Source organism: Ursus maritimus, unplaced genomic scaffold (assembly GCF_017311325.1).
Source record: "Ursus maritimus isolate PB19 unplaced genomic scaffold, ASM1731132v1 scaffold_23, whole genome shotgun sequence".
NCBI classification, from domain to species: domain Eukaryota; kingdom Metazoa; phylum Chordata; class Mammalia; order Carnivora; family Ursidae; genus Ursus; species Ursus maritimus.
The window spans coordinates 16,653,062-16,674,987 of record NW_024424786.1 but is presented as its reverse complement, the minus strand read 5'-3'; the positions used below and the strand labels follow the sequence as shown (position 1 = coordinate 16,674,987).

The 21,926-nt window shown below is 38.1% G+C and overlaps 1 long non-coding RNA gene across 1 annotated transcript; it reads left to right on the top strand.

The window, feature by feature from the left end:
* Positions 1 to 959: 959 nt before the first annotated feature.
* Positions 960 to 19,870, top strand: LOC103659361. The gene is made up of 2 exons (XR_567470.1): positions 960 to 1,029; positions 18,550 to 19,870. It is a non-coding gene; the product is annotated as an uncharacterized LOC103659361 (long non-coding RNA).
* Positions 19,871 to 21,926: the final 2,056 nt, after the last annotated feature.

Genomic DNA, 21,926 nt, shown 5'->3' with positions numbered 1-21,926 from the left:
TCCTCCTTTTCTTTGCCTATGTGATATATGTTTCATAATGTAAATTTTAAAACATGCTTAATATATTTTAAATAATTTCAAATTTCAATGCATCAATTTTAGTTATTCAAATTTATCTTAGTTATTTAAATTTATTTCTTTATTTAAATTACAAAGTAATATGTAATACATATGATGGAATATTTCCATATAAAATGCTAATTTTTTATTAAGTTTTTACCCTGACAAATTACCCAACAATAGTATAGAGCTACACTGTCCAGTATGGTACCCACCACCCACATGTGGCTTTAAACACTTGAAATACAGCTAGTCCAAACTAAGATGTGCTGTAAGTATAAAGTACCCACTGGATTTCAAAGACATACTGAGAAAGAATATATACTAACTCAATGATTTTTGTATTGGTTACATTGAAATGACATTATTTTGGATATATTAGGCTAAATAAAATAAGTTATTAAGTCAGTCTCACCTATTCCTTTTACTCTAAAATTATTTTAAAATGTGGTTACTAGAAAATCTGAAATCACAGAAATGGCTCACATTATATTTCTATTGGACAGCACTCGTGTAGAACTTGTTGGCTAATAAGTAAATTTTCTGAGGTCCTAAGATCTGTTTACTGGTCTAATGTCTGGCCCTTCTGTATTACACATTGCCACGCTAGATCAACTGATATAACTGAAAAATAATAAAGTGAAAAGCCTGTTGGTTGCCAGTGTTTATTAATATGAAGACACAGTGATACACTTTATATTTTTCAGTGATGGGGTCACGAGGGTCAGTCTTCATATTAGCAGGTAAGCTTCTTGTTCTTATCCACTGGGGCAGTCAGATGGAACTTTAATTTATTTCATCATTTGAGATAGTAACATACTGTGAACAATGAAACAAAATCTAATGCTCATCTCTGTTGCATTTTCTTTTCCTCAGAGCAAGATGGAATAAACTGGCATAGTGTTCTCCTGACAGGAACTCTTTAAGCAGTAATGGCACTCAGAATATTCCATAGTGTTCCAGTAAGAAGTCAGTACATTTGGGATCAGTCAACTGATAATGCATGAAGCTAAAAATATTTTCTAGGCTTTATAGCAATTGTGTTTTACATAGAGTAAGCATTCAGTAAACACTTATGGATTTGATTTTTGCTTTGATGCTAGTTGGCAAGTTTCTAGAAACTAAAGTATGAAGCACTAAGAATGGGATTTATATTTAAGTAATAATATATTGATGCTTGATGTGGCCTATGCTGAAAATAATATGAAGATAGTTATCTAATCATGAGGAAGCAGTTGTCCCCAGCATGAAATGCAGATTCCAACTGTTTTTATATCTTTGGTTTTAGGAGGGAGTATCTTATATACATGTACATGCACACATATACATATAGACATACATAGCAAAATGCTGACATAAGGTAAGTGCTCACCTTAGTGCTTAGTATTTTGTATGCACCATTTTAATTCCGTTAATCATCACAGGAACCATGGCATAAATACTATAATCATCTCCACTTTGGAGATGAGGAAACGGTGACATAGAGAGTTCAAATATCTTTACCAAGCCCAGACAGCTGATAAATGAGGGAGAAAAGTTCAACTCAAGCTGTCTGTTTCTAAGCTACTATCATTGGAACACAGTTCAGCCTATTTTAGAATAAATACATGTGTACCTCTGTGCCCTTTAGAGTGAATTTTTATTCCTTCGCTGTGTGTGTGTAAAGTGAATTGCACTGGAAGACCAAGATATTGTCTTACCTTTTTCAAAAGAAGAAAGTTTCTCAAAATAAAACCTGTCATTCTCAGAAAGCATGAAGTAAAAATGAGGCAGGAAACATATTCTTAGATAATTCAGCCACCACTGTGTCATAGACAAATTACCAAATATTCCATTACCTACATTATCTAGTTTCCTGTATTTAGATTGGGGAAAAGTAACTAATTCTGGCCAGTGGGTTCTGAACACAAGTGAAGTATATTATTTTGGGATGAGGCAATAGAAATCTCTTACATGGCTTTTGATGCTCTGTCTCCTTTTTGTGGGTACTGCAGAAACTTCATCTTCCGTAAGTTGGTAGAGACTCTGACAGCCTATGTCCTTGGGCGAATGTGTAGAGCACAGTCTCCTGTGACTGATGTTAGAAATGTAGTGTAGGAAAGAAATTAACCTTTACTGTGTTAAGTCATTGAGAATTTGAGGTTCTTTTGTTACTGCACCACAACCCAGTCAGTTCTGAGTAAGAAGCCTCTACCAGGTTACCTGGAGGGTTTGTCAATAGTCTGCTTGACTCTGTATGATGCAAATCACAGGGAGAGGAAGAAAAGTGCATCCAAAGCCTGGAATCTGTTCTAACATGATTTTCGGAATTTTCCTCTTTGCATTTCCAAAGCTTTCAATCCTCACCACACATTTTGCTCACTCTGTGTTCTCTCTGTTCTTCCAGCAGATCATGGCAAAATCATAACATCTATACAAGTTACTTTTAACCAGGCTCCCTTTGGATTTATTCCCTCTGTTGAAGCAGTTTAGAATTACTAGGCGATTTCCAGCCATTCCATCTTTCCAGTGCATTTGAACAAAAAACAGCAGTAACAACAATAGTGGTAGCAAAGCTAAATACTCCAGAAAGGGGGCACCTGGGTGGCTCAGTCGTTAAGTTTCTGCCTTTGGCTCAGGTCATGATCCCAGGGTCCTGGGATCGAGCCCTGCATTGGGCTCCCTGCTCAGTGGGAAGCCTGCTTCTCCCTCTCCCACTCCCCCTGCTCGTGTTCCCTCTCCCGCTATCTCCCTCTGTCAAATAAATAAAAACTTAAAAAAAAAAATACTCCAGAAAGTTACAAAAGCTGATTTTTTTTTTTTAGCTCTCCTGCTTGTCCTAAATGGCCAGGGTAGCTTCCTGAGCAAAAATAGAGTTGCTAGAACCTTAATTTTGCCTGAAGAATTAGAACTTCTGTTATGAAGATCTAATGCCATATCTAATAATAATTAAATATAGGAAGAAGTTTGGAGAGACCAGGTTGATAGTGTGATTCTTCATAAATATTGGCAATTTCTAGAGAATTTCCTTTTCTTTCTCTGATAAACCACTGACCCTATTTGAATCACCTAATATCAGACCACATACCTTTGTTTCTGGTCTTTTGCTGTCTTGGCATCTACCTGCCACATCTTCTTAAGAGACCTAAAAGGAGAATGGAGATAATTTGAAGGAGAGACATATATGTTTAAAGGAGATAAAAGACAATTTATTGCTGTTTTTGCCTCAAGAGTTATTTATGTCATATTTCAAGAAATACTTTCACCTTTATCATCTCTGTTTATTCCCAATAGATTTTTAGAATAGTCTTTTAAAGTAAGGCAGAGAGTTAAACCACTGAGTGACATGCTGATAGTTACATCAAATGCTAGAATTTTGACTTTTACTTCAACTTGTTCTAAGAATATGGAATTTAAAGCATTCTATTTTAGGTAACTCCAAAGTTTATTATTAGCCCAGAAAAAAGTAGTGGTTTCAGGAGCACAGTGTGACAGAGACTGCTAGTTGTTTCCTGATGTTCATTCTCCATTCTCCTATAGTGGTAGAATTTTTAGGTGGGCGCATGGCTGCCCAGAACAAAGAGTAAAATGTCCCCACCTGCCTTGCAGCCAGGAATGGCCATGTTTTGAACAAAAAGATGTGATTAAAATGTTGGGTGACAGCTTTCAGGAACTTCCGGAGACAGGTAGCAAGTAACTTCTGCCCTTTTTTCTTCTTTTCCATTCTTCCTTCATCCTGCTCTTATAATGTGGATGTGTCATTTTGGGCTAGGAGGGTGACGGCTACACTGTAGAGTTGGTGGTACAATGACCGGGAAAGCACATGAGTTGCGGAGGACTTTTTAGAGCAAAGCTGCCAGTCCAGACTCAATCTGCATAATTTTAGAATTTTACATGAAAGGGAAAATAATTTCTATCTTGTTTAGGCCACTATTATTTTGGGTCTCCGTTACTTGAAACTGACTGAATTTCACTGATGTGTGTGGTCAAAGCCATTATCTCAGGGTAGAGCTTCAATTCTTAGGCCAAATGCCTAGGATAACTAGTTTTTTGTTTTTTGTTTTTGTTTTTAGGATAGCTGGGTTATGTAGAGTCTGTGGAGGACAAGAAAAGCCTCTAGTACCTTGAGATGAACCCAAGAATGAGTCTTGGTGTTAAGATCTTGGAAATATCAAAATGGGGAAATTGCCATTTAAAAACTGCTTGTTTTTGTCATCTAAATGATGGAGATTTTAATCATCTTTGGTGGAGAAACCTTCAGTTAGACAAAAATACAGGTGATATGATGGATTTCTTTGTTTCCTTTATTCTTTTTCCTTCTCTGCACTGGTAGTAAGGGAATCTTTTGACACAGTGCATCAATGCGAGGTTACTAGAGATAAGGAAGGAATGTTTGACTATAGATGTTCAGCTGGGAAGGGCTTGAAAAATCTAAGCTATAACTGTGGAGGAGTGGGAGAGAAAGGTATGAATGGCCTTGATCTGGGAGAGAGCAGCAGGCCAGAGCAGGAGGGTAGAAAAGAGAAGCAAGAGGGAGATCAGGAGACAGAAGATGCCCAAGTGTTCATCTGAAGCTGGTTCAGGCTAGACAAAAGTGATCAGGAAAAGTGAAGATATTTAGGTGACTCTCCGTGGGTATTCGAGAGATTAATAAGATGTTTTCTAATAATTGTTCACCTTTATGTCTTCCCACTGCTGAGGGTGATAGGACAAGGGGTTACATAAAGCTAAACATCTCTTATAAAATGGACATGTTTGTGAAGGTGTGACTGGGGCAACAATTGGAAGGAAAAAGCCATGTTGGTTTAATGTGAACTTGGGGAAACATATCCTCAAATGACTAGTTTTAGACTAACCTAAGGAGGAAGAATTGTTGCATGTTGTCAGAGAAAGATGTTTCAGTTCTTGTTTGGGGTCTTGCTCTAAGAAGGTGAAAGAAATGTTTTCTTTGGGGCCTAAGTGACAAAGTGTGGCATAGAGTTAGAGAAGAAGATTTTCCTATCTCAACAGAAAAGCCAGGGTCCCACTTTCCCAGTTTAGTGGTTTCAGCAACATCCATGGTATGAACTTTGGCATTCATATGATGGGTGTTATCTATAGTGGGGACTACTCTCAATCTTAGACAGCGAGAGCCAGAACATGAAAGGCAACATGGCAGACACTGGGTAAAGAATGAGGCTGGATAACTGGTCTCTCGGCATGTGAGGCATCTCTTTGCAAACCTCCTAAAGAACTGGGGACACTTGGGGGGGGGGTATTAGGATTCTCCTTGAGATGGTTGGAAAGGAAGGGGGCTAAGGGTCATCAAAATCTGGACATATGGTGAATCCTCATAGTTGAATGAGAATTCATCAAAACAGAGTACTTAACATTTTTCAAAGGGAAGAGTCTGTGCAAAGCCCAGAGAAAAATGAGAGCATAGTGCCTACTAAGAGCTCTGGTGTGCGTAGCTCTAAATGGGGTATGTAGGAGCTTGACATAGTTGACAACTGTGCAGCAGAGACTGTGACTTTATATAGAGACCAGTGTACACGCCAGCTAACCAACTTAATGGATTAGCCCTAAGCTTTGTTTAGGGTTTGGAATTCTGGGGAAACTCTGAAAGGGTTATTATTTTTAAAAGCAAAAAGAAACCAGCTACAGTCAATAGACAATCTTCTTATTTAGATTTTAAAATATGAGGTGGGATTTTTATAGCAAAAAGAAAAGAAAAGAAAGAAAGAAAGAAAGAAAGAAAGAAAGAAAGAAAGAAAGAAAGAAAGAAAGAAAGAAAGAAAGAAAAAGAAAGGAAGAAAGAAAATCTCCCTTTTTGGTACCACAGTGTTTTTATTCAGTATCAGTCCTTTTTCCATTCTCAGACCAGCAAATTTCCTCCAATATACTAATAAAAGCAGTTTCAGTTAAGTAGTTCTACCTGTGAGCAATTTCTTTTGATGTGACATTTCTGCAGACACTACTATTTTAAAAGGCACAGCCTGAAAGAATAGTTTAAAAAAAAAAAAAAGACAGTGCTTTTGTGTGGGTTGACACATTTAAGGATTTTTTTAAAAAATGGGTCATAGGGCTTTTGAAGTGGGTGGAGAGCATATATTATAGTCTTGTGTACCATTCTAGAAGATGACAGGCAGCTTAATTTTAATAAAATAAGTTGACCCCAGCATGATGAAAGACATAAAAGCCCATTTTGATTTGTAACTCCGGCCGATAGGCCATGAGGTCATTAAGAGTGTATTTGCAGCATCGGAAACTGCCTGGTTTTTGTTCATGCACCCTCCCTTCTGCCTCTGTACTCTCTCAGGTATGCTAAAACAACTCCAGCTTTCACACAAGAAGTTCTTTGAAAATCCTTATTGGTTCCCAAGAATATTTCCAGTTCCACACTGGAGAGACTTGTGCTTGGTAACATATTAAGGAGGGCATGTATTGCATGGAACACTGGGTGTCATATGCAAACAATGAGTCATGGAACACTACATCAAAAACTAAGGATGTATTGTATGGTGACTAACATATCATAATTATAATTTAAAAAAACAGAAAAAAAACAAATGACTCTTAGTAGGGACATAATAGCAATAGTAAATACCAGATCTCAAAGAATTTTCTTGTGGTTGTTGCCAAAGTGGAAAAAGGCATAGTAGAAGTAGAGAATAATCAATGAATATACAAGTAAGTCGGTATTCTGTAATCTCTATTCAGTATTCTGTAGGATTATATAGGAAAAACTTTATTGTGATCTATATCTGAGGTTGGCAAACTTGGTTATAAAGAGCCAGATAGTAAATATTTAAGGTTTTGTGTGTATCTTTGTACATTTGGGCTACCGTAACAAGATATGACAAACTAAGTAGCTTATAAACAATAGAAATTTATTTCTCATAATTCTGGAGACTAGAAGCCTAAGACCATGGCTTTGGAAGATTCAGTTTCTGTTGAGAACTTGCTTCTTTGTTCCCAGATGGCCATCTTCTCACTGTGTCCTCACATGGTAGACAGGGTAGGGAGCTCTGTGGAGTCCCTTTTATAAAAGCACTAATCCCATTCATAATCCCACCCTCATGACTGAAGCACCAACCAAAAGCCCCACCTCCTAATGCCATAATATTGAAGGTTAGGTTTCACCAAATGAATTTATATAGAGACTAGTATAATGCCAGCTAACCAATTTAGTGGATAAGCCCTGAACTAACAAGCATTCAGTCCATAGCAGCAGGCCACATGGTTTCTACTGTAATGATTCAACTCTGCCTTTATAGTGAGGAAGTGGCCACAGAAGGCACATTAATGAATAGGTGTCGCTATGTTCCAAAGTTCCGATGAAACTTTATTTGTGAAAACTGGCAGTGGGTCAGATTTGGCCTTTTGGCTGTGGTTTGCAGACTCCTGGTCTATGTTGTCTGAGTTGAACTGTATAGTGATGGAGAGTAACTAACAGTCAATTGTAAACCAGAAGTTCTCAGAATGTGGTCTCAGGGCCAGCAGCATCAGCATCATTTGGGAACTTATTAGAAATGCAAATTATTTTGCCTTGCCCTTGGCCTACTAAATCAGAACCTCTAGGGGATGGGGCCCAGCAGTATGCATTTTAAGAAGCCCTCCAGATGTGATTCTGATACACACTTGTTTGAGAATCATTGTGGGCAAATCTTGTTTGGTTGAATAAGACAGAAATCTACCCAAGCTAGCTCAGATAACTATCTTACTGAAAATCAGAATAATTAACAGTAGCTGCTACAACGGGCAATCTCCAAAATCTTAGTGCCTTGACTCAGAAGTTTCTTTTTTGTTTATGTCCCAGTCTCCTGTGGGTTGGGGGGCCTCTGTGTTATGGCTTTTGCTGCCTGGAGCTCCTGGTCTCTGAGGTCACTGCAGTAGAGGAAGAGAGAGCTGTACAGTATTTTTAAGTGTGCAGTATTTGCACAGTATTTGTAAGTGCCAGGGTTGGAAGTGTCCTGATCAGTGCTACCCGAACTTTAACATGCAGTAGAATCACCTGGGATGTTGTTAAAATGAGGATTCTGACTCAGGAGGATGCAGGTGGAGCCTGGAGTTCTGCATTTCTAACAGGTTTTAATGTGGTGATGATGCTGCTATCCTGCAGACCACATGATGAGAAAAAGGGCTTACTTCCCTTCTAAATACATCCTGTTAATCTGAGTCCTTCACTTGGCCCCAACTTAACTGCAAAGAGGTTGAGGAACATAGTCTTCTTATGTGCCCAGGAAGAGGCATTATTTCTGTTACTTGAGACTGCAGTAAGGAACTGTATGGATCGGGGTTGGAAATGATGTCCGAGGCTGCATGGTTACCATGGTAGGCTGATAATGCCACCCCACCCACCCCAATTGTCCACATCCTCATTCCCTTAGCCTGCTATATTACCTTATATGATAAGGGACTTTGAAGGTGTGATTAAGGATCTTGAGGTGGGAAGACTATCCTGGATTATTTGGATGGGTCCAGTGTAATCATCTAGGACCATACAAAAGGGAGAGGCATGAGGGTCGTAATAGGGACATAATAGAGGAGACAGTGTGACAACAGAAGGAGAGAAAATATGGTGATGGATGCAGAGATTGGAGTGATGCCACAGCTGGAAGGGGGACCACAAGCCAAGGAATGCAGGTGGCCTCACAGAAGCTGGAAAAGGCAGGGGGAGAGATTCTCCTCTACAGCCTCCAGAAGGAATGCAGCTCTACCAACACTTTGATTTTAACACAGTGAGACCTATTTTGGACTTCTGATCTCTAGAATGACAAGATAATAAATCTGTGTTGCTTTAAGTCACTGAACTTACAATATTTTTTATAAGGTTGAATTTGCTTTTATTAGTGACAAGTGCCAGAGGCCCTACTCCTGGTTGAGTTGGTGTTCTGCCCTCACAGAGTCAGGGTAGCCAGAAGCTCTTGTCTCTACCCACTGTCTGACTGGGTTAGTGGATAATGCAAAGCTCAGGCGGAGAGTGGAAACAGGGGTGGAAGTCGCCAAGGCCAGGAGCTGAATGGGGAGGGAGGGTGGGATGGCACCCAGCAGGGATGCCTGGGTCAGTACAGACAGTCTAACCAGCATTCCCAAGCTAAATGAAAGGGCTGAGGCACCCAGGGAGGGATGAGCAAGAGGTACCCTAGGGTGGGGTTCCATAGGCTTGAGGGGCTATGGGCCCACAGGGGAGGATAGCTCTGCAGAAGCCCCCAGGTTAGCTCTGGGTTGGTGTGCCTGAGAAGCTTGCAGTAATTTGTTACAGCCCCACAACTCTCCTGACTTCTTTCTTTCCAAGTCTTCTTTTTTCTTCTCTTTTAATGGGCTTTCATTGCTTATTCTGTATATGACTGTATAGCTATCAGTTCAACTTTATATTCTGATCTTCTAGCTCCACTTTCCTTTAAGAATTTTGCTCTCATTATTCAGATTTTCAGGTGAGAAAATTTTTTATTGAATTATATCAATTTATGGATGAGCCTCCTTTAAGGTCAGTTAACCTGGTCCCATTAACTATGTTCAAGGATTAGATTCACCTGGTTAATGTCCAATTAGCAGGAGCTGAGAGTGGGACAGGTAATTATAAATATATTTAATACCGTATGCAGGAGAAAGAAAAGATTATCATTTGTATTTTCTAGTTACTGTGCTAGACTGGCTTATTTCGCTTCTTACAATGTTCTCAAAGTTCGTCCATGTTCTAGCATGTGACAGGATTTCCTTCTTCTTTTTTTTTAAGAGTGTGGATAGTGTCTATTTTATTCATTTAAAAAAAATTTTTTTTAAAGTAGGCTCTATGCGCAGTTTGGGGTTTGAACTCACAACCCTGAGAATTCAAGAGTCACATGCTCTACCAATTGAGTCAGCCAGGCACCTCTATTTTTTTTAATTTTTAATTTTAATTAATTAAATTAATAAAATTAATTTTATATTAATTCCAGTTAGATAACATACAGTGTTTATTGGTTTCAGATATACAATATAGTGATTCAACAATTCCATACACTACCCAGTGCCATCACAAGTGCACTCCTTAGGCCCCAACACCTATTTAACCCATCCCCCTACCCCCAGCCCCTCTGGTAACCATCCGTTTGTTCTATCTATAATTAAAAGTCTGTTTCTTGGTTTGTCTTTCTCTCTCTCTTTTTTTTCTCCTATGCTCCTTTGTTTTGTTTCTTAAACTGCACATATGAGTGAAATCCTGTGGTATTTATGTTTTTCTCTGACTGACTTATTTTGCTTAGCATTTTATTCTCTAGATCCATCCATGTTTGCAAATGGCAAGATTTCATTCTTTTTAATGGCTGAGTAATATTCCATCATATGTATCTATGACTTCTTCTTCATCCATTTGTCAATTGATGAACATTTGGGCTGCTTCTGTATCTTTGTTATTGTAAATAATGCTGGTATAAACATAGGGGTGCATGTGTCCCTTTGAATTAGTGTTTTTGTATTCTTGGGGTAAAAACCGAGTAGTTTGATTGCTGGATCATAGGGTAGTTCTGTTTTTAACTTTCTGAGGAAACTCCATTATGTTTTCCACAGTGGCTGTACCAGTTTGCATTCCCACCAACAGTGCATGAGGGTGCCTTTTTCTCTACATCCTCACCAACACTTGTTATTTCTTGGGTTGTCGATATTAGCCACTCTGACAGGTGTGAGGTGATATCACATTGTATTTCCCTGATGATGAGTGATGAAGAGCATCTTCTCATGTGTCTGTTGGCCATCTGTATGTCTATGGAGAAATATCCATCCACGCCTTCTGCCCATTTTAAAAAATTTTATTTATTTGACAGACGGAGAGAGAGAGTGCACAAGCAGGGGGAACAGCAGAGGGAGAGGGAGAAGCAGACTCCCTGCTGAGCAGGGAGCCCACTGTGGGGCTCAATCCCAGGAACCTGGGATCATGACCTGAGCCAAATACAGAGGCTTAACCAACTGAGCCACCCAGCCGCCCCTCTTCTGCCCATTTTTAATTGGATTGGTTTTGGGGTGTTGAGTTTTGTAAGTTCTTTATTTATTTTGGATACTAATCTTTTATTGGATATGTCATTTGCAAATATCTTCTCCCATTCCATAGGTTGCCTTTCAGTTTTTGGTGTTTTTTTTTTTTTTTTTATTGTTTCCTTCACTGTGCAGAAGCTTTTAATTTTGATGCAGTCCCAATGGTTTATTTTTGCTTTTGTTTCCCTTGCCTCAGAGGGCATATCTAGGAAAAAGTTGCTATGGCTGATGTCAGAGAAGTTACTGCCTTTGCTCCCTGCTAGGGCTTTTATGGTTTCAGGTCTCACACTTAGATCTTTAATCCATTTTGAGTTTATTTTTGTACATGATGTAAGAAAGTGGTCCAGTTTTTCTTTTCTTTTCTTTTCTCTTCTTTTCTTTTCTTTTCTTTTTTCTTTTCTTTTCTTTTCTTTTTTATCTTTTCTTTTTTTTCTTTTTTCTTTTTTTTTTTAAATGTTGTTGTCCCATTTTCCCAACACCATTTGTTGAAAAGTCTGTCTTTTTCTCCTTGCATATTCTTTCCTGCTCTGTCAAAGATTAATTGACCATATAATTGTGGGTTTACTTCTGGGTTATCTGTTCCGTTTCATTGATCTATGTGTTTGTTTTTGTGCCAGTACCATACTGTTTTGATTACCACAGCTTTGTAATATAATTTGAAGTCTGGAATTGTGATGCCTCCAGCTTTGCTTTTCTTTTTCAAAATTGCTTTGGCCATTTGGGATCTTTGGTGGTTGCATACAAATTTTAGGGTTGTTTGTTCTAGTTCTGTGAAAAATGCTGTTGCTGTTTTGATAGGGATTGCATTGAATCTGTAGATTTCTTTGGATAATACGGACATTTTAATAGTATTTGTTCTTCCAGTCCACGAGCATGAAATGTTTTTTCATTTCCTTGTCATCTTCAGTTTCTTTCATCAGTGTTTGATAATTTTCAGGGTACAGATCTTTCACCTCTTTGGTTAGGTTTATTCCTAGTTATCTTATTATTTTTGGTGCAATTGTAAATGGGATTGTTTTCTTAATTTCTCTTTCTGCTATTTTATTTTTTTACTTTATTTTTTTTTAAGATTTTATTTATTTGACAGAGAGAGCACAGGTAGGGGGAGCAGCAGGCAGAAGGAGAGGGAGAAGCAGGACCCAGCTGTGCAGGGAGCCCGATGCGGGACTTGATCCCAGGACCCTGGCATCATGACCTGAGCCCAAGGCAGACGCTTAATGACTGAGCCACCCAGGCACCCTGCTTTCTGCTATTTTATTATTGGTGTATAGAAATGCAACAGATTTCTGTACATTGATTTTTGTATCCTGCAACTTATACTGAGTTCATTTATCAGTTCTAGCAGTTTTTTGGTGGAATCTTTCAGGTTTTCCACATCTAGTATCATGTCATCATGTCATCTGCAAATAGTGAAAGTTTTACTTTTTCCTTACCAATTTGGATACATTTTATTTCTTTTTGCTGTCTGATTGCTATGGCTAGGACTTTCAGTACTATATTGAGAGAGTGGACATCCTTATCTTGTTCTTGACCTTAAGAGAAAAGCTCTCTGTTTTTCCCCATTAAGGATGATGTTAGCTGTGGGTTTTTCATATATGGCCTTTATTATGTTGACGTATGTTCCCTCTAGCCCTACTTTGTTGAGGGTTTTTATCATGAATGGATGTGTTACTTTGTCAAATGCTTTTTCTGTGTCTACTGAAATGATCATATGGTTCTTTTCCTTTCTTTTACTGATGTGATGTATCACATTGATTTGAGAATATTGAACTGACTTTTCAACCTAGGAATAGATCCCACTTGATCATGGTAAATGACTTTTTAAATATATTGTTGGATTTGGTTTGCTGTTATGTTGTTGAGGATTTTTACCTCTATGTTCATCAGAGGTATTAGCCTGTAGTTCTCTTTTTTTGTGTGTGTTGTCTTTATCTGGTTTAGGTATCAAGGTAATGCTGTCCTCATAAGATGAATTTGGAAATTTTTTTTGTTTTCTGTTTTTAGCAATAGTTTGAGAAGAATGGGTATTAACTCTTTCTAAATGTTTGGTAGAATTCACCTGTGATGGCATCTAGCCCTGGACTTTGTTTGTTGGGAGTTTTTTGATTACTCATTCAGTTTCTCTGCTGGTATCAGTCTGTTCAAATTTTCTCTTTTTTTCCTGATTCAGCTTTGGTAGGTTATGTTTATAGGAATTTATCCATTCCTTCTAGGTTGTGCAATTTGTTGGCTTATAGTTTTTTAAAATAATATTCTCTTATAATTGTTTGTATTTCTGTGGTGTTGGTTGTTATTTATCCCCATTTGTGATTTTATTTGATTCCTTCCTCTTTTTTCCTTGATATGTCTGATTAGACGTTTATCAATTTTATTGCTTTTTTTCAAATATTGAGCTCCTTATTTCATTGATCTGTTTTATTATTTTTTGAGTTTCTATATCAGTTATTTCTGCTGTAATCTTTATTATAATCCTTCCTTCTTCTGGTTTTAGGCTTCGTTTTTTGTTCTTTTTCTAGCTTCTTTCAGCATAAGGTTAGGTTTTTTATTTGAGATTTTTCTTCCGCCTTGAGGTAAACCTGTATTGCTATAAACTTCCCTCTTAGAACCACTTTTGATGCATCCCGAAGGGTTTGGGCTGTTGTGTTTTCATTTTCATTTGTTTCCCTGTACTTTTTAATTTCTTCCTTGATTTCCTGTTGACCCATTCATTGTTTTGTAGCATGTAATTTAACCTCCAGGTATTTGTGGTCTTTCCAGATTTTTTTTTTCTTGTGGTTGACTTCTTGTTTCGTGTTATGGTCAGGAAAGATGCATGGTGTGACATCAGTCTTTTTTAATTTGCTGAGGCTTGTTTTGTGGCCTAATATGTGATCTATTCTTGAGAATGTTCCGTGTGCACTTGAAAAGAATGTGTATTCTGCTGCTTTAGGATGGAATGTTCTGAATAGATCTGTTAAATCCATCTGGTCCAGTGTGTGATTCAAAGCCATTGTTTCTTTGTTTTTTTGTTTGGATGATCTATCCACTGATGTAAGTATGGTGTTAAAGTCCCCTACTATTATTTTATTATTATAGAAATTTCCTTTATATTTGTTATCAATTGTTTTATGTATTTGTATGCTTACAATTGTTATAGCTTCATATTGACTTGTCCCCTTTATTATTACATAGTATCCTTCTTTGTGTCTTGTTACAGTCTTTGTTTTAAAGTCTATTTTGTCTGACTTAAGTATTGCTACAATGGCTTTCTTTTGACATTCATTTGCATGATAAATGTTCCTTCATTCCCTCGTTTTCACTCTGCAGGTATCTTCAGATCTAAAATCAGACTCTTGTAAGCAGCATATAGATGTCTTTTTTTTTCTTTTTATCCATTCTGTCACCTTTCGTCTTTGATTGGACTGTTTAGTCCATTTACATTCAAAGTAATCCTTGATAAATATGTATTAATTGCCATTTTATTACTTGTGGTTGTTTCTGAAAATTTTCTCTGATCCTTTCTTGCCTTTCTCTCTTTCATGATTTGCTTGTTTTCTTTAGTGATGTATTTGGATTTCTTTTTATTTTTTGCATATTTGTTAGTGGTTTTTGATTTGTGGTTACAATTAGATTTGCATATAATATCTTCTGCATATAACAGTCTTTATTAAGTTGATGGTTGTTTAAATTTTAATCCATCCTTTACTCCTCTCCACCCCATGTTTTAGGTATATGTTGTCATATTTTACATCCTTTTATTTTGTGAGTTCCTTGGCTGATATTTTACAAAAATATTCATTTTTACTGTTTTCGTGTTTCCTATCTTCATACTGTCACTTTTGGTCTTTCCTTTCCATTCAAAGACTTTCCTATAATATTTCTTGCAGGACTGGTTTAGTGGTCATGAATTCTTTTTGTTTTTGTTTGTTTGGAAAACTGTCTCTCCTTTTATTCTGAATGACAGCCTTGCTGGATAGGGTATTCTTGGCTGCATATTTTTCCCTTTTAGCACTTTGAATATATCATGCCACTCTCTTCTGGCTTAGAAAGTTTCTGTTGAAAAATCCCCTGATAGCCTTAAGGGCTTTCCCCTTGTATGTAACTGTCTTCTTTTGTCTTGTGGTTTTAAAATTTTTTCTTTATCACTTTATTTTACCATTTTAATTATAATATGTCTTGGCGTGGATCTGCTTTTGTTGATTTTGTTGGGGGTTCTCTGACTCTGGAATCTGCATATGTGTCCTTCCCCAGATTAGGAAAGTTTTCAGCTATTATTTCTTCAAATAAATTTTCTGCCCTCTTTTCTCTCTTCTTCTTCTGGGACTCCTGTAATGCAAATATTACTACATTTGATGGAGTCACTGAGTCCCCTAAGTCTATTCTCATTTTGCATAATTCTTTTTTTTTCTCTTTTGTTCTTCTTGATTATTTTCCATTACTCTGTCTTCTAGGTTATTAATTCATTTCTCTGTTTCATTACAACAAATGTGTTTCTAATCTCACTTATTGCACTCTTCATCTGTGATTGGTTCTTTTTTTCTGTCTGTGTTTAGGCATTCACTAATGTCTTCTACTCTTTTCTCAAGTCCAGTGAGTATTTTAAATACTCCATCAGGTATGTTACTTACATCTGTTTTGCTTTGTTCTCTGGCTGTGGCCTTGTCCAGTTCCTTCATTTGGGACAAATTTCTCTGTGTTCTTACTTTGTCTAAGTATCTGAGTGTCTGTGCCCGTTTGTCTGTGTTAGGAAAGTCAGCTATATCTCCTGTCCTTGAAGGTAATGGCTTTATGAAGAAGAGGTCCTGTAGTGCCCTGCAGTGTAGTATCCCTTGTTCCTAGGGCTTGGTGCTTTTGAGAGTATCTCCAGTGTGTGCTGCATGTGCTCTGCTGTTTTGTCCTGACTGGTTTATCCTTTAGACCAGTTGTCTACAGAGGCTCCCTTTGCCTGTTGTGGACACTGTTTGACCTCTGGCATGTTTTAACTAGGTGTGCTCTGGTATGCTTGTGAAATGAGACCTGTTGCCATTGCTGCTGGAACTGAGGCTCCACAAAACTCCCAACTCAGAGACATGGCATTGACAGGGGTTTGGGCCAGTCTTCTGAGGGATGCGGCCTGTTGCACTGGGACTGAGGCAAGTGTGACTGGAATGGGTGATTCCACTGGAGCACAGGGTGGGTGGGGGTGGTATAAGCAAGTTAGATAGCATTTTCATCCTATGCTGGTTTCTGCAGGTGGTCCTGTGCTTATGCTGAGAGGCAGGGAAGGGAAATGGTGTCTAACAGTTCCTTTTTTCCCAGAGGGGTCTCTCCATGAATGCTGTCTCTCTGTGACTCACAAATAATCTCCCTTCTGTGTGCCCCTGATTGCTGTTTGCCCTGTCTTCTCTCCTAGAGTAGCCCCAATGCTTTCAGGCTCTCCCTGAGGCAAGCCTGCTGATCTTTAGAACTCCAGGCTTTAAGCCCCACTGGTTGTAAGAACTCATGAAATTTGGCCCCTCTCTCTAAGCAAATTGCTATAGGGATTTGTTTTCCCTGTGTAATCCCTGTGTGTTAGTCTGTTTCTTGCTCTTCTCCATGACCATGGCTCCCTTCCCACCACAGTGGCCACCATTTGTTTCTCTCCCAAACTATATCTTTGTATTTCCTACCTTCTTCACTGTGGCCTCTTCTCTACCTTTAGTGGTGGAGTTTGTTCTGCCAGTCTTCAGGTTGATTTCTGGGACATTTAGGATGATTTGATAGTTATCTAGTTGTATTTGTAGGATGAGGTGAGCCTAGGGTTCTCCTCCTCTGCCATCATCACCTCTTAGGCTTTATCTTACATGACTTTTGTATATCATTTTTACTGACTATTCTCCTCTTTTAAAAATAATTTTTGTATTTTCCTGCATTTTTCCATTTAACATTTTATCATGAGCTTTCTTTCATGTCATTATATATTCTTATAAAACTCATTTTCAATTGTCTTATGAACTTTGGTTAGTCTAACAAACACTTCCCTATGATTAGACAAGCTGTTTTCATCTCCCTACACCCCCACCTGCACTATTACAAGGAATACTGCAAGCATATTATTTATAATTCTTTATCTGAATTGCTGATTTTTTCCTTAGATCAGATTCTTAGATGTAGGATTATGGGAAAAAAAAAAGTATATATATATATATATTTGCATTTCTTTGGTGAATTGGTGATTTCACCTAAATTACTCATTTTTAAATATGAGTAGAAGGATATCTTTCTTTAAATTTTAATATAGCCAAACATACAAATATTTTGTTTCATAATTTCCTTCTAATTCTTCAATGCAAATCAGTTACAATTCAACCAACTTACTATGTGCTGGGTTAAGATGTGTAATACTTGGCCCCTGCCTTTAGGGATTGTATAGTCTATCAAGGTAGACAAACATGGATAACTGGAAACAATGCGATATAATTTGGGCTACAGTATGTTCCAATAAGATCACAGAAAAAGGGACAAGTCTTTGCTGGGGGGTCAGAGCAGCCTCCTTAGATGTTCATAATTTTCTGATATGGGAGTATATGTTAGGGGAAAGTTGGCGTGTGATAATTAGGAGTATCATAGAGCAAGAAGATTGTCAAAAAATGAATTTGGAAAGCCCTAAAAGCCCAATTTTCTGAGATCAAAATTTGCCCAAAGGTAACCTTGTGTTTCTTTATAAGGTCAAGAGCTGTGACTGCAATTTTCACTTCTCCTGATACTTGACTATTCAGAAAACTCTGACAAATAAATGAAAGAAGACAGACCCCCCACCCATTCAGTCTGTGGAGCTCAGGTGCCCTCGAACCAGCTGCTGAGGATGAGTCACAGAGTATTCCCTGGTGCTTTTGTTGCCTGGTAATGGGAAAGGTGCCCCCGGCTATGGCTGTGACATTTTGGAGGAATCCCATTAGCAGTCTAGTTGAAATTATCCCATGGTTCACTTCTTGGTCCCTTACATTCTTGACCTTAAGAATGAGTTGCAATCTAAATTTTCAGGGTGAGGTGTGGGGTGGGAAGCTCAAATCAGGGATTTTGACGGGTGTCCCTATTGAGCTTAGCTGTTTTTACAGGCTATTCAGAACAAAGGTCAGGGGCAGGTGTCCTAAAGAGCTCAAGAAGCAATGAGAAGTTGGTGACGTTTAGGGAAGCGAGGGTGGTGGGTAAGTGGGAGAAGAGTGTTGATTCCATGATTTCGAATCATAGAGAAGACATTAGGATCAACATACAGTGGATGAGGGGCGTTAGTCTTAAACTTGATAAATCTTCATGAACTTTAAAGATGGAGGATAGCTTTATCTTGTTATTTCTTGCAGAGTTAGCAAGCATTTATGGAACTGAGAAAGCAGCTCCATGCTAGGCACTGTTCATGACCACCAGTAGTGCTTCACAAAGACATATTTTTAAAAATGTAAACACATTTGAAATTTGAAATTCAGGTATCAACATTAGGGGTTGTTTTAGTTCCTTTGTGCACTTGGAGTTTGGAGGTTTAAGACTTTAAAATTACAATTGAGACTTTTGGTTTCTTCCTAGGAGATTGACTTCACTGCAGGTGGCTGCCACCAGGTGAGAGCTGGAACTAGATACTGCCATCAACTGTTCAGCCTTCCTGCTCTCTGGCAGGTGCAGCTGAACACACACCCGTCACAGCCCAGATCCTCACTGAGCTTACCTATAAATGAAATACGATGGACAGCAAAAATGAGCCCTATTACTAAATCACAGATCCTCCCTGCTGAAAGCACAGTTGCAAAACAACAAGAAAAACTTTAGTGCTAAATGATCCATTACCTGTTTGAGTTGATAACTCTGATTTTGTTCCCTCATAGCATTTTCCTCTTACCCAAAGTCTTTTTTCTGCAGAAACTCTCCCTGCAGTTGTACTCTGTCTATATTTTGTTAGTTTCTTACACTAACACATCATTAATTTAGATAAAAGTCTTTTATTAGATGAAGTAGCCTAGTTCTACTGTTTTTGAAGATCCTTTAAATCCATTTTGAAATAAATTGGGGTACAATTAGTAGTGCTTTAACTCAAGCTGTCATTCTTCCAGACCTGGCCTGACAGTCTGGGCAACTGAGAAACTCTGGGCCTTGGATGAGGTTCTGGGAAAGACTCACAGAGCCAAAGCTGAGGGTGGGGACTTGAGCAATGATCTATGATTCTATAAATCTGGAGTTCTGGACAGTTGGCAGCTTACCCCTTTCTTAGAAGAGCATGGTATATACTGTACTATTTAGGGAGCAGCAGCATTCTAGGGTTAGTACCCTCCTACCAGTCTTGGAGTCTCAGGGAGGCTACTACAGAAAGAGTAAAGAACTGAGTTTATCAGAGGTGGAAGAGCCTCTGAGATAGTTTGTTTGAGACAGGGCAAATTCCTGGCAAGTTGGGACTCTCTTTGCTCAAGACCCATGGCTCATGTCTTAATCAATCATGATGTGTCCACTTGCCTTTGCCCACTGAGTTCCAGCACTTCCTCATAATCCTACTGAGCCAGAACCTCAGACAGTGGCTGCTGTGACCAATGTGGAGATGCCTCTTAAGTCTCCTTTTAGGAAAGGAATTGCTGCCTAACTGCCGGAAGTCTGGTTAGTTAATGGCCTTTAGATCCTTCAGGGTCTGTCTCAGCTTTTGAGCAGAGATTGTGTTGCTCTGGGTGGCTCCTTTTCAATCCCTGAGCAGGGCTGTGGCATAAGGGCCCCTCCATTTCTGCCCAATCTGGGTCTCTCATCAGGGGCGATCTGTGCTCCAGAGCTGCTAGATGGGCTAGCAGACATGGCTCCCTCTGTTCAATCCTATTTCTTCTCCATTTCCTTTCACAGATATTACTCCTTAATAAATCTTTTGCATTCCTGTGTCATGTCTGCATCTAAATAATCCCAGTCAGCATAACTACTAGTCAGCTTTGTAAGAAAAGACACACCAACATTTACTGAGCACCTATCATATGTCAGGAATTGTTCTAGATAATCAATTTGTATTCTCTTTTTAAATCTTCACATTACCTTATGTCCTAGGAACTATTATTATCTTTATTTTTCAAGATGGATAACTGGCACAGAGGACAAAAATTACTTGCTCAAGGTCAAACAACCAGGCTGACTCAAGGTTTGAATCTTGACAGGCTGAAGCTAGTGTTTCTAATTGTTCTCCTTGTTCTCTGTATTTGCCAGTCCTGGTCTAGCTCAACCACTTTAGCCATCTTTCACTACCACCATTTAAGAAGGCAGATTTGCTCAATTTATATTTCCAGCCCATCGTATGTTGCCTGGCACATAAAAGGAGCACAATGAAGTTTTGATGATGAGTGAGCAAAGGGGAACTGAACATCCTAGCATCCCAGTTAGGAAAAGGAACATGGCACAAATGATAGTGAACACTACGGGGAGAAGCTAATGACCGTGTATGGAGTAGATGTGACATGGAAGGAGAGAATCTACAGATGGTGAAAACTGTGTATGAGCTTTTATAATTTTGAGTTCACTCTAATTTCAACATAGCTTTAGCCCCCATTTTGTCTGGCTGGCATGCTGATGTGGGAGAGAGTATGAAACAGTTAACTCTAATATGTTTGACCTTGTTGTATGGATCTGTACTTTCCTTTAACCAAAACAGAACAGCATCCTTTAAACTGTAATTGAGATATTGAAAGTTAACAAGTATTTTCTTTCCCTTTCTTTCTTTCTTTTTCTCTTTCTTTCTTTCTTTCTTTCTTTCTTTCTTTCTTTCTTTCTTTCAAAAGCTAACAAGTATTTCTGAAGGGAAGTTGATTTTGTGCTTCAAGATACTGTTTGGAGTCATCTACCTTCTTTCTCATTCTTCTCATCCTTATACTGAAATCCGTACTAGATTGGGAACTCTGGTGGTACTGGTTAAGATTCAGGAACATCTCTAGAGATCAACTCTGGGTGTATGCTTAGGGATTGGATAACTGGGGCACTGCTAGTGAAGTTAAACCATCAAGTACTCATAGATGGCATGCTTATAAATCTATATGGTGTCATAGGGGCATCTTTGAAATGCATCCCCCTTTGAGAATCTCTGCACCATTTGGGTTGATAAGGAATAATACTCTTTTGTTATAAGGTTGTAGAAAGAGTAATTGATAGGATAGACCTATATACTTGCCTCATAATAGGGATTTAATATTCATCTCTTAATCTTTGATAGAAATACTATCTTAAAGCTTTACTTTAATTGTATTCTTAATAGCCAAAGAAATGGTTTTCCCTTTTACAGAGCACACAGGAAATCCATTCTGTCTTTGGCTGTTGTGATTTCATTTCCACTGGTTTGTCAGTTTCCATCACTGATATTGAAGCTTTTGTGTTAATGCTCTTCTCCCTACAATGCAAATAACAGGAAATGCTATAACCAGATCCAATGGGGGTTAACTAAAAAAGAGACTTTCTAATTTGAGATTTGACACCCATTTCACCCTAGCATAAGGTTTGGTAAATATTTAAATGGATTATATTTCTTGAAGGGATTTCTATTGAATTTTATGAAGAAAGATCAAAGCCTTGAGATTAAAGTTCTGATTCTGCGTATTTCCTTCTTAAAATATACTGAAATCCTCTGAATATTTTTCCTACAAGAAAGTTTTAATAAATCCTCAGTAAACTATTTCCACTAGAGATTTTGTCTTTATTACAATGAAGAAACTATATATTTTAATTCATGGTTGAATTCCTGTTCCAGGGCATCTAAATGCTCTGTCGTCTACAACATGAATGATCAATTGGCTAAGGATATTTCATGACCCTGGTTTATATAAAGTTCATATGAGGAAGACATTTATCTACTTTATTCTTTATATCCTTAGAACATAGTTCTAAAAGTACAAATATATCCTGGAATGTAATAAGGATGATAATAGTAGCATAGCGGCATTAATTATAGCATCTAA